Genomic DNA, 17168 nt, shown 5'->3' with positions numbered 1-17168 from the left:
AATAATATGATAAAAATAAGTAAATATAAAATTTATTGAGATAAAATTGAGTAAAAATTTTCAACCATAAAAAATTAAAATCCTTATGATTCAAGGAATAGTAAATACCTCCTTGTTATTAAAAGAGTTAACATTTAAAATTTTTGGTATTTAGAGTTGATTGACTCCAACCGACATTTATTTATGATTACCTTCACTTTCTTCTCTCAAACATAGTCCAAATTCGTTTGAACGTGTCACGTCATGTAATAGTATCTAACACCTGCATACACGCATTTTTTTTTTCAAGGAGAGCCTAATCTTTTTGGTTTTCACAAGATAATAATAGTCCTGGCCTCTTCAACTCCTGTCCTTTCCTTTTCTACAAGTGTCGGTCTGTTCGGACGCAATTTAAGAATCTACCTTTGTGTACGCACCACTTTTCTCTCTCTCTCTAACTCTTAAAAATTTGAGCTTATGTGGGTTTTGAACCCACTAATGCTCCAAAATACATACAAAATGAGGAAAACCCAAAAGATATACAGGAAAAGTTTGGAAAAATCAAGGAAAATAGAAATTAACGAAATTATAATAAAAGGTGGGTTTCCCCATATTTATAATAAAAGGTCAGGGGGTGGGGGGCTACCACAACATTTTCCAACAATTTTATGAAAAAATATATTCTAGGCTTAGAAATTAATGCTCCAACTATACACTGACAAGTTGAAGTTGGCAATGGGCCAATTTATTTATGACAGGGTCAAGCTTTGGCTGGATCGAGTCCCCATCAATTTAATTAAGAATAGCAACTCTCTTTGATTTTGTCAAACTTGCCCGTTAGGTGGTGGCACATGGCTTGGGTCAAGTGTTATTTCTTCTCTCAAACTTTGTCCAAATTCGTTTGAACCTGTCACGTCATGTAACCGTCCTAATCTTTTGGTTTTCACAAGATATAATATAATAGGAGTCCTGACCTCTTCAACTCCTCTCCCGTCCTTTTCTAAAGAGTGGTAACGGCTGCAGCGTCTATCTGTTCGGACGCAATGCAAGAATCTTCTTTTGTGTACGCACCACTTTTCTCTCTCTACCTCTTTGAGCTTTGGTGGATTTTGAACCCATGATCCAAAATACATACAAAAATGAAGAAAAACCAAAAGACATAAAGGAAAAGCTTGAAAAATCAAGAAAAATAGGATAAAAATAGAAATTAAGGAAGATGAATAGAGTCTTATCAAGGAAACATTCCAGAATATTTCACCAACCAACATCAATGCAATTTCTATAACAATATATAGGTTTTTGGACCCACCAATGCTCTATAAGCTTAAAAAACAAAGAACAATAGATATAAGAAACCTAATCAGTGTTGTAAACAGCGTTGAGGCGCTCCACAAAAAACTGAGGCGAGGCATAAGCCTAGAGGCGCAAAGCATAAGCTACATTTTTTTAAAAAACTTTAAAAAATTATAAATAAATAAAGAAATGCTTTATTTATGGAATAACAACCAATAAAAAATAGAAAATGTCAAATAAGTACTAAAAAATATGTTATTAACGAATAAAAGTAACTAAAAACTGAGATTACATAACCGAATAATATATGAGATTAACAAAAAAAAGTTAAAATATATTAAAAAAATGATTACATAACTGAAATAACAGAAAAAAATTATGAGATTAACCAAAAAAAGTTAAAATATATGAGATTATTCTAAAAACATATGAGATTAACATATAAAAGTAACAAAAATTATGATTACATAATTGAAAAATATATGAGATTAACCAACAAAAGATAAAATTTACTAAGAAACTAATTATATAACTGGAAAATATATGACATTAACTAACAAAAATTAAAATATAGGAGATTATTTTAAAAAATATGAGATTAACATATAAAAGTTACTAAAAAATGATTACATAAAAGATTAACCAACAAAAGATAAAATTTACTAAGAAACTGATTACATAACTTGAAAACATATGAGATTAACTAACAAAAGTTAAAATATATGAGATTATTCTAAAAAAATATGAGATTAACATATAAAAGTAACTAAAAAATTGATTACATAACTGAAAAATATATGAGATTAGCCAACAAAAGTTAAAATATACTAAAAAACTGAATACATAACTCAAATAACTAAAAAATATATGAGATTAACCTACAAAAGTTAAAACATATGAGATTAACCTAAAAAATATCAGATTAACATATAAAAGTAACTAAAAACTGATTACATAACTGAAAAATATATGAGATTAATCAACAAAAGTTTAAATATACTAAGAAACTGATTACATAACTTAAACAACTAGAAAATATATGAGATTAACCTATAAAAGTTAAAATATATGAGATTAACATATAAAAGTAACTAAAGAACAAATTACATAACTGGAGAATATATGAGATTAACCAACAAAAGTTAAAATATATTAAAAAACTAATTACATAACTGAAAAATATACGTGATTAACCAACAAAAATTAAAATATAGTAATATACTAAGAAACTGATTAGATAACTGAAATAACTGAAAAATATATGAGATTAACCTACAAAAATCTTGTTGATTATGTATCGAAAATCTTGTTGTAAAAAAAAAATCTCAGGCTTGCACCTTCAGGCACAGTGGGCCGCGCCACAAGGCGAGGCACGCCTTTTACGCCTCAAGGCACGTTTTTGATAACACTGAACCTAGCTATTACTAGAAAAGCTATGAAAATACAAGAGAACACAAATAATAAAGAAAATAGAAAAGGAAAAGGGTTGAGCGGGCATAGGTTGAATTAGCACTAGTAGGCTCCAATCGGGCAGGGAGAAATCCCGACTAGGAATTACTAAAATTTAGGCATTTGTCATGATTTTGGCATGGTCTGGGTTCCAGATTTGGTAACTTTAGAGTTCATGTTTCCCTTGGACAAGAAATTTGTGTCCAATGTGACTGAAAATGGGTCAAAAAGTGCCAAAATGGATCCCTCAAAATGAGAGGGGTTCACCCGTATGTAGGCTGTAACTGTGCTGCAGAAGGTTTGTGGCACTAGCCCGACTGGTGGAGTAAGTCTAGCCATGCCAGTTTAGCTAGTGCGGAGGGCTAGCCACATCAGATAAACTGGTGCAGTAGTAGTAGATGAAACAACTTAGATGGTGCAATTAAATAAACCAATGGCAGCGGTGCTAGCTTAGCCGACACTAATCTGGTGCGGTTATCTTAACTGCACCATCTCAGTTGGCTCAATTGGCACCATAATGACAAAATTTAAGAATGGCAAAATATTGTTTTTCAAAAACTCATGAGAATTTGAAAATTTTTCACAAATCTCTCATTTTTTTGGAAAAATCTCGGCAATAAAAATAAATTAATAATATAAAATATTTTTAAGGAAAATATTGATAAAAATTATTTAAAAATAAAAACACATGGTTTTTTTATGATAAATAGCTATTAGAAACGTAAATATTGCGTTTAAATCATGGTATTTATGTTTTTTCATAAATCTCGCTATATTTTGAAAACTTAGTGAGAAATTTCAGTTTTAAACTTTCAGGTAATTTGTCACAAGATTTCCATAAATATTGCGATATTTGTCACAGTTTCTTACCAGTCAATCTAGGGTAAAAATGTCCCTGGAACATGCCCTTGGTGTTGGTGGGGCTCGCTTCGGGCAATTGGACCATTGACTGAAGGTCAAACCATTTGGCTTTTGACTGGTTTTGGCTGATTCAACCCAATTTGACTTGTTTGAGCCTAGTTGGACCATAAGAAAAGAACAAGAACTTTCTTTACTACTACATTTGCAAGTATGTCGTTTTGTTATCCATGAGATTTCACAAATAAGCTTGTTTTTTTCACAGCCACAGAATAACGAGCCAAACGAATTGAACAGGGCATCACTACAACAAAGCAGTAGATTAGCGACGACCACATTCCGTCGCTAATCCGTCGCTAACCATGTTAGCGACGGATTAGCGACAACGCGGCGACAGTATGCTTACGTCGCGAATATTTCGACGCTAACTGGCGACGGAATTATTCCGTCGCCAAGTCCGTCGCTAATTGCGACGGAATAACGAGCGCTATATTCCGTCGCCAATCCGCCGGTAATAAACGGCGACCACGGCGTGGCGACGGATTTAATTCCGTCCCTAAGCCGTCGCTAGATTAATATGAATAGCGACGGAATCATCCGTCGCTATTCCGTCGCAAAAACGAAAAAAAATCAAAAAAATTTTATTTAAAAATTAATTACCGAGAACTGTACAATTTATATTTCCTGTACAATTTATATTTCCTGTAAATAAAAAACAAACCACACAAAAAAATTCATATAACAAGTATCTATAATAATTAATCGTTCCACCTTAAAACTAAGAAGTTTAATTATTTACAATTCAACAATTACAATTAGGAAAAATAAAAAAAATAGAACTTCTTCAACACAGTCCTCTAATCATCGCCAAGATTTTGTGCGTCTTCTTGTTCATTGTCTTTATCTGTCCCTTCAGCTCCACTACCCTGATTATCGCTAGCAGCCTACACAAGAAAAGAACAGTCAGTATTGATAAACAAAATATAATGAAATAAATTACACACTATATGTGATTCTATCATGTGCTCATGTGTGATCTAAGGCAATAAAAAAACTCTATATGTGATTCTATCATGCTCATATGTGTGCTAAGGCAGTCAAAAAATTGAATATGTGATTATAGCATGTTCATATGTGTTCTAAGGCATATAAAAAAACTCTATATGTGATTCTACCATGCTCAGATGTGCTTTAAGGCAGGCAAAAAACTATATATGTGATTCGATCATGCTCGTATGTGTGCTAAGGCAGTCAAAAAATTGAATATGTGAATATAGCATGCTCATATGTGCTCTAAGGCAGGCAAAGCCAAAAATTTTATATGTGATTCTATCATAAATGATATATAACATGTTCATATGTGTTCTAAGGTAGTTAAAAAACTCTATATGTTATTATAGCATGCTCATATGTGTGCTAAGGCAGTCAAAAAATAGAATATGTGATTATAATATGCTCATATGTGTTCTTAGGCAGTAAAAAAACTGAATATGTGATTATAGCATGCTTATGTGTTCTAATGCAAACAAAAAAACTCTATATGTGATTCTATCATGCTCATATGTGCTCTAAGGCAGACAAAAAGTTAAATATATATATATGTGATTCTATCATGCTCATATGTGTGCTAAGGCAGTCAAAAAATTGAATATGTGATTATAGCATGTTCATATGTGTTCTAAGGCATATAAAAAAACTCTATATGTGATTCTACCATGCTCAGATGTGCTTTAAGGCAGGCAAAAAACTATATATGTGATTCGATCATGCTCGTATGTGTGCTAAGGCAGTAAAAAAATTGAATATGTGAATATAGCATGCTCATATGTGCTCTAAAGCAGGCAAAGCAACTTTATATGTGATTCTATCATGCTCATATGTATGCTAAGGCAGTAAAAAAATTGAATATGTGATTATAGCATGTTCATATGTGTTCTAAGGCATCTAGAAAAACTCTATATGTGATTCTACCATGCTCAGATGTGCTTTAAGGCAGGCAAAAAAACTATATATGTGATTATACCTGAGAGGGACCTGGAATCGAAGATCCCCTATCCTGAACAACGGCCTTGATCTCATTTCGGAGAAAGGGGGCGACGGTGTATTGGAAGTAGTTATTCAGTGATTCATTAATGATCTCGCGTACATCATCACCAGAAAGAATAGTCGGCTGCTTGGAGCTTATGTCGGCGCAAGAAGTCGGTGAGCCGTAACTGGAAGAACCAATAACTGGTGAAGTGTTCATATTACTCCCAAACCCGAACACGCGACCTTTTTTGGGTTCACCTGCTGCAGTCACCCATGCTGTAGGATCAAATGATGGATGCTGAGTAGCGTCTTCGCCATATCGCTCTACCATCTGTTGCTCATATGCCTCCTACAAAATAATGTTTAAAGTATTCATTAATAATTAATGATAACATTATGATGACTTGCATATATATTGCAATGATTATTAATAGAATTAATACATACCATTGTCGTTCTCGCCTTCTCTGATACGAAGACTCCCGTGGTCTTCCGTTTATGTGTTTCTACAAACACATCCTTATATGGTACACTGCCTCCTTTTTCTGCTTCCTGCGAAGTTAAATGACAAAAGATTTAGTACACAAATTTGCAACAATACTTATAAAATTAATATTATATATTGATGAGTTACCATTTTCTTTAGGTGGCTCCCAAATGTCTTAGATCCACCTGTGTGTAGATGGGCTTCGGGCATCTTCGATCGATTTTGTGAAGCCTTCGCAGAGCGATTTTTAAATGCATCTCCCGCCCACATATCGCACATTTCATCCCAGTAATCTCTCCTGATAGTAATAGGACCATGGCCCTTCCACAGTAATGGATCATCTACTACGCCAGATGCTTTTTTTGCTGCAGTCTTCATAGTGTGCAGCATGTCTGCAAATCGATTGGCAGCCACCTTCTGCCACACCTTCCTTGCATCATTTTCTTCCACCGTAGTTGCAAAGCGATTCGAAGCCTACAAATATTTTCAGAAAGTTACTAGACATTGCTTAAATAAATTAAATATGAAACACATTAACTATGAGGAACAACTGTATACCATGAATGAGGACCACAATCTGTCTAACACCTCCTTTGGGTACTCTTTCCATTGAGCAACTGGTCCTGGTAGATGTTGAAGAAGTGAATTCCTAATCTCCCGTACTACTTCTTGTGGCTCAAACCTCGTGCTGCACATGAATTGTTACACAGTAAATATCAATATAAAATATTTAAAAGATATGCAATAATTGAAAACAAAATACTTACGGTCGATTATCGATATACACTATTCGAATGAGTCTTCTTGTGCCAGCCTGAGAAGACCCTGTTTCCTGTGTTGGCTGTTGACTTGTGCGATCAACTGGTGTAGGTGGGTCGTGTACTGGCGCAACATCATCTGTAAAAAAATACACACCAAGTTCTCAGAATGTGCATTTGAACTAATCAAGCATCTAATTAGTTATATGATATACCTATCACAGGAGCCCGTGAAGATGAAGGTTGAGCCTGGCTACTACTGGATGAGCGACCACTATAACCTCCACGAACCATATTCTAACAAATAACATATGTCATACAATACATTCAAATAATTCACATCAAGTATTACAATGCATTCAAGTCATTCACATCAAGCATTGCAATGCATTCAAATAATTCAAATCATTGACATCAAGTATTGCACTAATTCAAATCATTCGTTAATTGCATAAATTATAATACATTTAGATAATTGAAATCATTCACATCAAGTATTACAATGCATTCGAATCATTCGTATCAAGTATTACAATACATTGAAATAAAATTTTTAATCATTCACACCAAGTATTGCAATACAACTCACATCAAGTATTACAATGCATTTAAATAGAGGTTTGTAGTATAAGATTTTGCTCACTAGCTTGAGAATTCTTCCTCGTCACTAGCTTGACTTTCTTCTTCTTCTTTATTGTTTGCCCATCCACTTGGTACATCATTTGGATCACATTCCTCTATGAATGTTTCATCAGCCAATGGAGATATGACATGCATATCATGCGCAACATCGTGACCATAAGCGAAGTCACAAACATCATCTGATTGATAGTAATCACTGTCTTCAGCTAACTCATCTTCCTGTAACTGATCATACTCGGGGTATAGTTTGGATTTCACCTTGCAAACTGCCCACCATTCATTTCTATCTGACTTTTTTATACTCGGATATGAAGTATAATAAACTTGTTGAGCTTGCGAGGCTAATATGAATGGTTCATATGTTCCAAACCTGGATTTATGATTCACCTCCACAATGCCTGAAGCTTTGTCGAGTCTTGTTGCAGTTGGATGAAACCAATGACACTTGAATACCGTAACCCTGTTATTCATGCCTAAGTAAGTCAACTCCATTATTTCCTCTATAACACCGTAGTAATCATGTTCATTTTCACCGTAGCTGCTACCCTTGACACACACGCCACTATTTATCGTTGATTTGTTTATACCGTAGTCTTTTGTATGGAATCGATAACCATTTACGATATACCCGTTGTAGCATTGCACAACTTTGGTCGGACCATTTTCTAAATCACATATTCCTTGATCTTTAACATCACCATGGCGAACCTACGCACAGACATAAACAATTATTGTGATCACGATCAATTAAGTAACTTAGTGTTGTTTATAAGTACAAAATTTATGTTAGCTTCTTTACCAACTGTTTCAACCACTCCACAAACTTAGTTTCACGTTCTTTTTGTACTTCTGCATTAGTGAGATGTGAAACTTTGCTTTGCAACTCCAGATCAAATCATCTGCAAACCACAAATACTTATATTACCGAGCCATGTATCCACATATAGAACATAAAAGGATTTATAATTGAGTTGCATATACATATACTTACTCGATGTATGGGTCGATCGCTGAACAATTAAAAAGAATATAGATGTGTGCTGCATCTTGCTCTCGATCTGTCAATAGCCTTGATCGGCAACTACCAAATGCATGCCCAAGTCGTTGAAATATCGACAGCTTGTCAGCTACAGTTACTTGTTCTCCATCATCGTTACGGGGCGGGCATGTGTAACGTGTTGAAATATGAGGTTCGAAGTACATAGATGAGAAATTTGAAATCTCTTCTAAAGTGTACGCCTCACAAATAGAGCCTTCTACTCTTGCTTTATTACGAACCTTTTTTTTTAGGTCGAACATGCATCTGACAAGAATATACATTTCAAATTTTAAATATCTGTCATTAAAGAGACAAATATAAAAAAACATATACCTTTCAAATGGGTACATCCATCGATATTGCACAGGGCCACCAACCCTTAGTTCATATGGCAAATGTATGATCAAATGTTCCATAACATCGAAAAATGCTGGCGTAAATATCTTTTCTAACAGACAAACAGTGGTGATGACAGAGTCCTCGAGATTCTTTACATCTGATACAATGACCTCCGATGCGCACAATGTTCTGAAAAATCCGCTCAACTCAGACAATACCCCCCATATAGGTTTGTCTAACATATCATGGAATGCTAGGGGTATCAATCGTTGCATAAAGATATGACAATCATGGCTCTTCAACCCATATAACTGTCCATCGTCAATCTTCACAGCCCGAGCAATGTTAGAGACATATCCATCTGGAAATCTCAGTTGTCTCAACCATTGACATACATGTTTTATTTGATCAGGTCCGAGCACGTACTTCGCCTTTGGTTTCAGTACTTTGCCATTATACTCTTTGAGTTCCAATTCTGGTCTTTTACATATTAATTTTAAATCCATACGGGCCTTCGGATTATCCTTCGTTTTTCCTTTAATATTCATTACTGTATTGAACACATTATCAAACACATTTTTCTCTACATGCATCACATCCAAATTATGTCGTATCAATAGGGTCGGCCAATACGGTAGTTCCCAAAAAATAGATTTTTTCGTCCAATTGTGTTCCTTCCCAAATCCACGGAAGGGTGTAGGACTGCGGGCATCTGTTAATACATCTGGAAAGTATCGCAATCTTCTTAAAATCTCTATGCCAGACAATCTTGAGGATGAACCTTCCATTTCAGTTGTGCCTGCTGTAAATGCATTCTTTTGACGTCGGAACGGATGATCGCTGGGTAGAAATCGATGATGGCAATCAAACCAGCAAGGCTTCCTTCCATGCCTCAATCTAAAAGCTTTGGAATCCTCCATGCAGTACGGACAAGCCAACCTCCCATGTGTGCTCCAACCAGATAACATACCATATGCAGGGAAGTCACTGATTGTCCATAGAACAACGGCCTTCATGTTGAAATTTTGTTTTTTGTGGGCATCATACGTGGTAACACCGTCATCCCACAGTACTTTTAATTCATCAATCAATGGCCTTAGATATACATCAAGATTTTGGCCAGGTGAGGTCGGACCAGGGATCAACAAAGACAAGAAAAGATTTGGACGTTTCATACACAAGCTTGGTGGAAGGTTGTATGGAGTTACAAATACTGGCCAGCATGAGTATGTTGTTGATCTACCCCCAAATGGATTAAATCCATCTGTACATAGACCGAGTCTAACATTTCGCACTTCCATTGCGAAGTTCTAATGAGTACGATCAAAGTGCTTCCAAGCTTCAGCGTCAACAGGATGCGTGATCTTGTTTTCATCGTGTCGAACTTTATTTGCATGCCATCTCATGTGTTTAGCTGTCTTTGAAGACATATACAATCGCTGCAATCTAGGAGTGATAGGAAAGTAGCGGAGCGACTTGTATGAAACTTCTTTTGATCTCGTGCTACCATTGCCTCTTGTCTTTGGCCTGAACCGAGGATGCCCACATGATGGGCATGATATGTCATTTTCCTGCTCCTTGAAATACAACATGCAGTGATTTGGACAAGCATCAATCTTTTTGTAACCCATACCTAGAGCGTTGACCATAACTTTCGCACGATAGAAATTTTGTGGCAATTTCTCATCTTTAGGCAACATACTCTTCACAATCATGCACAAACGGTCAAAACATGATTGACTCAAATTATACTCGGACTTCAAATTCATTAGTTGAAGAACTGCAGACAAGATAGTGTGACTCTCACAACCGTTCCAAAGTGGCTCATCAGCATCTTTAAGTAAATCATAAAATCTACTAGCTGCATTGTTTGGTGATTCTTCATCTACGACAGTTCTTACATCACTAGAACTCATAGCAGAACCCAGTTCTGTTCCTGCAGCATCAAATATCAAATTCATATATGGATTATCGTGCACCACATTCACCCGTGCATCAAAATCGTTTCTAAATTCTTCTCCATGAAACGTCCAGTTCTGATAATCACTCACAAAACCCTTCCTGTATAGGTGATGTCTAACGCCATGAGGTTCTACAAATCGATTATTCTTACAAATCTTGCAGGGACACCTAATCCGACCTGTGGGATCTACCGTACTGACACTCGCCGTTGCAAATTCAATAAAACTATCGACACCATCCATATATTCATGCGATAACTCATTGTCCACTATCCTACGGTACATCCATTCACGGTTTGCAGTCATTCTGTCGTATGATGTTACGAATAGTATCCTAACGAATTAAGATAAAAACAATCAGAATGCTACGATGAAGAAAATATCAAATTTATCATGCAATATACTATGTCAAACAATAACAAGAATTTTGATGCATGCATTGATAACTTAATATTTTCATGTGCAAACTATTAATGACATGATACAATCATTTGAAGCATGCTTTTATTATAAAATTTCATATGGAAGTCAAAATCAAATTGAAAGTAACTACATGCAAGCATGGATACAATTACATCAAACATTGCAATACATCATAATCATTCATATCAAATAAATGGCAAACATGTACCTGCAGCAAACACACTTCAATATCTCACTAACTACTACCATGCTTAGCATGGACTCCGTACTCCAAAAATAAGAACACTTCCATATTCATACATTAAAATCATGCTCAGCATGATCTCCGAACTCCAACAAAGCAGTCCTAGATATCAACAACTAAGTGAGTGTGTGAACAATAAAGTGCTGCATTCAATAAATTAAATAACATGTGATACGTTTGCATCACTTACTCACCACGGGTATTTACCCGATTTGCATTGTTTTTGTCATTTACTTACCACAGGTGGCCGAGCACGAGTTGGTTCCGTTGAAAAATCTGCACAAAAACAAAACAAATTAAGTAACAAACTAACTAATCATGAAACAAGATGAAACACTAACTAAAAAAATTAAAACAAATTAAAACAACTCTAACTAATTGAAAGAAGAGAAAAGAAAAATAGTATATATGTTAAGCCAAATCTAACTAGAAGATGCTAATTTAACAAACCAGCTATAACATGTTGAACCAGTCGACTAACATAAAGTCATAGACAATTTCTAATCTGAACTACTTAGCAAAGGAATAGTAAATCAATCAATTAGTTTACTAGAAAAGATGTGAACTCCGTTTAACCACCACTATCATAAAGAATTCAAATAGCCCTAATCTAACTAACTGATTGTGAGAACATTAAATACCAATCTATCTAAGAAAAATATAATTATAAAAGACTAATAGATTGAAATACTCTAACTAACCAGATTTGAAGAAAACAAATTGAAGTAAAACTAACTACCAGTAGACATTAACAAACTAACAAATTGATAAAAATTTATGAACTACTCTAACTAGAACAAACTAACAAATTGATAAAAAATTATGAAATACTCTAACTAACCACAGTTGATTAAATCTCAACCTAGCCAGTTGATTTCGATTTGAATTTTTTTTTTATAATTAAATTTTTTTTTAATTTTAAATCTCAACCTAGCCAGTTAAACCACCTGCCTTTCCGGCAGGGAAGGGGGTTAAACCCCCTGCCGGAAAGGCAGTTCCGGCATGGGGGGTTGACCCCTTGCCGTGCCTTTACGGCAGGGGGGGTCGACCCCCTGCGTTTTCGGCAGGGGGTCGACCCCCCTGCCGGAAAGCACGGGGAGCGGCGGCTGGCGAGGTCGCCGGTGGCCGGCGCAGTCGACAGCAGAGAGGGGGAGACCTGGAGCGAATCGCCGGCGAAGGGGAGGATCGTCGGTCGTCGGCGGCTGAGGACGCCGGTTGCGAGTCGCCGGCGAAGGGGAGACAACACCTCCCGGCAGCAGCCACAGGGAGGAACAGCAGGGAGGAGGAAGAGGTCGGCGGCGGGTCGCCGGTGCTCGGGGTCCCTGGCGCAGCCGCTAGCCAAGCAGGGAGGTCGGCAGCGAGGATCGTCGGCAAGGCGGCGGCGGCCGGACGGTGGCGAGAGCCGACGGGCGGCGGGAGGGAGAGGGCGGCGGGCGGGAGCAATACAGCGAAACAGGAAAAAGAGAAAGAGGGATGGGATTAGGGATTTACGCGATATTTAGCGACGGCTTAGCGACGGAATGTTTCCGTCGCTAAGCCGTCGCTAAATCAAAATACATAAACCGCGACGGAATATATTCTGTCGCTACTCCATCACTAATTAGCGACGGATTAGCGACGACAGAGTTCCCTCTCTAAATCCATCGCTAAAATGGTGTTCTTGTAATAAAAAGTAGCGACAAAAAAATTAGTCGCTAATCCGTCGCTAAGTAGCGACAGATTAGCGATAAAATTTGTTTCCTCACTAATCCGTCGCTAATTAGCGACAAAATCTATCTCTAGCTAATCTGTCGCTAATTAGCGACGGAAAAAATCCGTCGCTAATTTCCGTCGCTAATTAACAATTTTCTTGTAGTGCATGTTCGGGCTTGGCTCATTTACAATTATAACCTAATGGCCAAGTTTGACAAAATCAAAGTGAGTTGTAGATTTGGTTTTCACAAGATATAATAGTAGTTCTGGCCTCTTCAACTCCTGTCCTTTCCTTTTCTACAAGAGGTGGAACGACTGCAGGGTCGGTCTGTTCGGACGCAATGAAAGAATCTTCCTTTGTGTACGCACCACTTTTTTCTCTCTAACTCTTAAAAATGTGGATTAATAATATCATCTGTTGCTCGTATCACTTCTACAAAGTAATAATTACAATGTGGATTAATAATATCTAACCTGATAGTAGAAGGGCCATGGCCCTTCCACTGCAGTGGATCATCTATCTCGCCAGATGTTTTTCTTGCTGCAGTCTTCATATTGTGCATCATGTCTGCAAATCGACTAGCAGCCACCTTCTGTCACACCTTCCTCACGTTTTGCTCCTCCATCGTAGTCGCGAAGTGATTCGAAGCCTGTAAATAATTTCAGAAAGTTAGTAGACATGACTATAACAAAAAATTAAATATGAAACACATTAACAATGAAAAATAATTGTATACCATGAATGAGGACCACAATCTGTCCAACACCTCCTTCGGGTACTCTTTCCATTGAGCGACCGGTTTTGGTAAATATTAAACTAGTGAATGTCTAATCTCTCGTATTACCTCTTGTGGCTCGAACCTCACATTGCATATGAATTGATACACATTAACTATCAATATACAATATTTATAAGATGAGTATAGGATAAGTGAAAATAAAATACTTACGGTCGATTATCGATATACACTATTTGAATGAGTCATCGTGTGTCAGACTGAGAAGACCCTTCATCCAGCGTTGTCTCGTGACTTGTATGAACAACTGGTGTAGGTGGGTCATGTGCAGACAAAGCATCATCTATAGAAAAATCAGTTAAAAATTCACACAATGCATATTTAAACTAATCAAGTATATAATTAGTTAAATGATATACCTATCGAAGCAGCCCATGAAGATGAAGGCTGAGACTGATTACTATTGGGTGCTCGACCACTGTAACCTCTACGAACTATATTTTAACAAATAAAAAATGTCGTGCAATACATTCAAACATTGCAATACCTTCAAATCATTGTAATACATTTTAATACATTCAAATCATTCACATCAAATATTGCAATACATTAAAACATAAGATATGACATCATTTGCTAATCGTGGATAACTTATTCTTAACTTGCCATATAATTTGATCAGTTACACAACTCTATATCATCCTGGATACATAATCAAATAAAAAATAACTTCATGCAAGACATTCAAACATTGCAATACATTCAAATCATTCAAGTCATTGCAATACATTTCAGTACATTCAAATCATAACTCTATACCTATCAAAGATATATAATCAAATCAAAATTAACTTCATGCAATACATTCAAATCATTGTAATACATTCAAATAATAACTCTATACCTATCGAAGATACATAATCAAACAAAAATTAACTTCATGGAATACATTCAAATCATTCACATCAAATAGATGTATGTATTACAAGATGTATTTCACTAGCTCGAGAATTCTTTCTCATCACTTGTTTGACTTTCATATTATTCTTCTTCCTCCTCCTCCTCTTTGTCATCTTCTTCTTCATCTTCATTGGGTGCCCATTCACTTGGTATATCATTTGGATCACATTCTTTTATGCATGTGCTATCGACTAATGGAGATATGACATGCATACCATGTGCAACATCGTGACCATAAGAGAAGTCATACATATCATTTGATTGATAGTAATCACTCTTTAGTTAACTTGTCTTCTTTTAATTGATCATACTCGGGGTATAGTTTAGACTTCACCTTGCAAACTGCCCACCATTCATTCTATTTGACTTTCTTGTACTCGGATATAAAGTATAGTAAACTTGTTGAGCTTGCGAGGCTAATATGAATAGTTCATATGTTCCAAACCTTGATTTATGATTCACCTCCATAATACCTGAGGCTTTGTCGACTCTTGCTGTTGTGGGATCAAACCAATGACACTTGAATAAAGTTTCCCTATTATTTATGCCTAAGTAAGTCAACTCCATTATTTCTTCTATAACACCACAGTAGTCATGTTCATTTTCACCGTAGTTGCTACCCTTAACGCACATGACACTATTCATCTTTGACTTGTTTACACCATAGTCTTTTGTATGGAATCAATAACTATTTACGATGTACCCATTGTAACATTGCACAACTTTGGTCGGACCATTTTGTAAATCACATATTCCTTGATCTTTAACATCACCATAGCAGACCTACAAGCATAAACAATGACTGTGATCACGACCAATTAAGTAACTTATTGTTGTTTACACAGAAAGAATGTATGTCATCATCCTTACCAACTTTTTTAACCATGCCATAAACTTATTTTCACATTCTTTCTGTACTTCAAAATCAGTGAGATGTGAAAGTTCTCTTCGCAACTCCAGATCAAATCGTCTGAAGTTAACAAATACTTATATTCCTGAACCATGTACGCACGTATAGAACTTATTGTTACATATTAAGTATACTTACTTGATGTATGGGTCGATTACTGAGCAATTAAAAAGGATATAGATTTGTGCTACGTCTTGCTCTCGATCTTCCAAGAGTCTTGACCAGCAACTGCCAAAGGCATGCCCAAGTGGTTGAAATATCGACAATTTGTCAGCTACAATAAATTATTCTCCATCATCATTATGAGGTGAGCATGTGTAATGTGTTGGAATGTGAGGTTCAAAGTACATAGATGAGAAATTTGAAATCTCTTCTAAAATGTACGTCTTATAAATATAGCCATCTACTCTTGCTTTATTTCAAACTTTTTTTTGAGGTCAAACATTCATCTGTCAACAATATACATCTCAGATTATAATAAAATTTTCAATAGCATTGAAGAGAAAAATATAAAAAAATATATACCGTTCAAATGGGTACATCCACCGATATTGCACAGGACCACCAACCCTTAGTTCATATGGCAAATGTATAATCACATGTTTCATAACATCGAAAAATGCTGGCGAAAATATCTTCTCTAGATGACAAATAATAGTGACGACAGAATCCTCAAGATTCTTTACCTTAGATACTACGACTTCCGATGCACACAATGTTCTAAAAAATCTATTCAACTCGGACAATACCCCCCATATAGGTTTGTCTAACATATCATGAAATGCTAGGGGTATCAACCGTTGCATAATGACATGACAATCATGACTCTTCAACCCATATAATTGTCCCTCATCTATCTTCACAACCCGAGCAATGTTAGAGACGTATCTATCTGGAAATATCAACTGTCTCAACCATTGACATACTTACTTTACTTGATCTGGTCTAAACACGTACCTTGCCTTTGATTTCAGTACTTTGCCATTGTACTATGAGTTCCAATTCTGGACTTTTACATATTACTTTTAAATCCATACGGGCTTTTAAATTATCCTTCATTTTTCTTTTCACGTTCATTACCGTATTGAACATATTATCAAACACATTTTTCTCCATATAAGGTCGGCCAATATGGTAATTCCCAAAATATAGATTTCTTTATCCAATTGTGATCTTTCCTAAATCTAAAGAAGGGCATCGAGCTACGGGCATCTGTTAGTCCATATGGAAAGTATTGTAATCTTCTTAAAATCTCTATGGCAAACAACCTTATGGGTGAACCTTTCATTTCAATTGTGCCTACTTGAAACACATTCTTTTGTCGTCGAAACGGATGGTCACTGGATAGAAATCGACAGTGACAATCAAA

At 36.0% G+C, this 17168-nt stretch overlaps 1 long non-coding RNA gene across 1 annotated transcript; it reads right to left on the bottom strand.

Moving 5' to 3' along the window:
* Positions 1-4327: 4327 nt before the first annotated feature.
* On the bottom strand, positions 4328-6975 carry LOC149832181 (uncharacterized). The gene is made up of 2 exons (XR_016433327.1): positions 6862-6975; positions 4328-4523 (listed from the first exon to the last, which is right to left on the bottom strand). It is a non-coding gene; the product is annotated as an uncharacterized LOC149832181 (long non-coding RNA).
* Positions 6976-17168: the final 10193 nt, after the last annotated feature.

Source organism: Nuphar pumila, chromosome 7 (assembly GCF_984573655.1).
Source record: "Nuphar pumila chromosome 7, dmNupPumi1.hap1.1, whole genome shotgun sequence".
NCBI classification, from domain to species: domain Eukaryota; kingdom Viridiplantae; phylum Streptophyta; class Magnoliopsida; order Nymphaeales; family Nymphaeaceae; genus Nuphar; species Nuphar pumila.
This window is presented reverse-complemented; position numbering and strand designations above follow the sequence as displayed.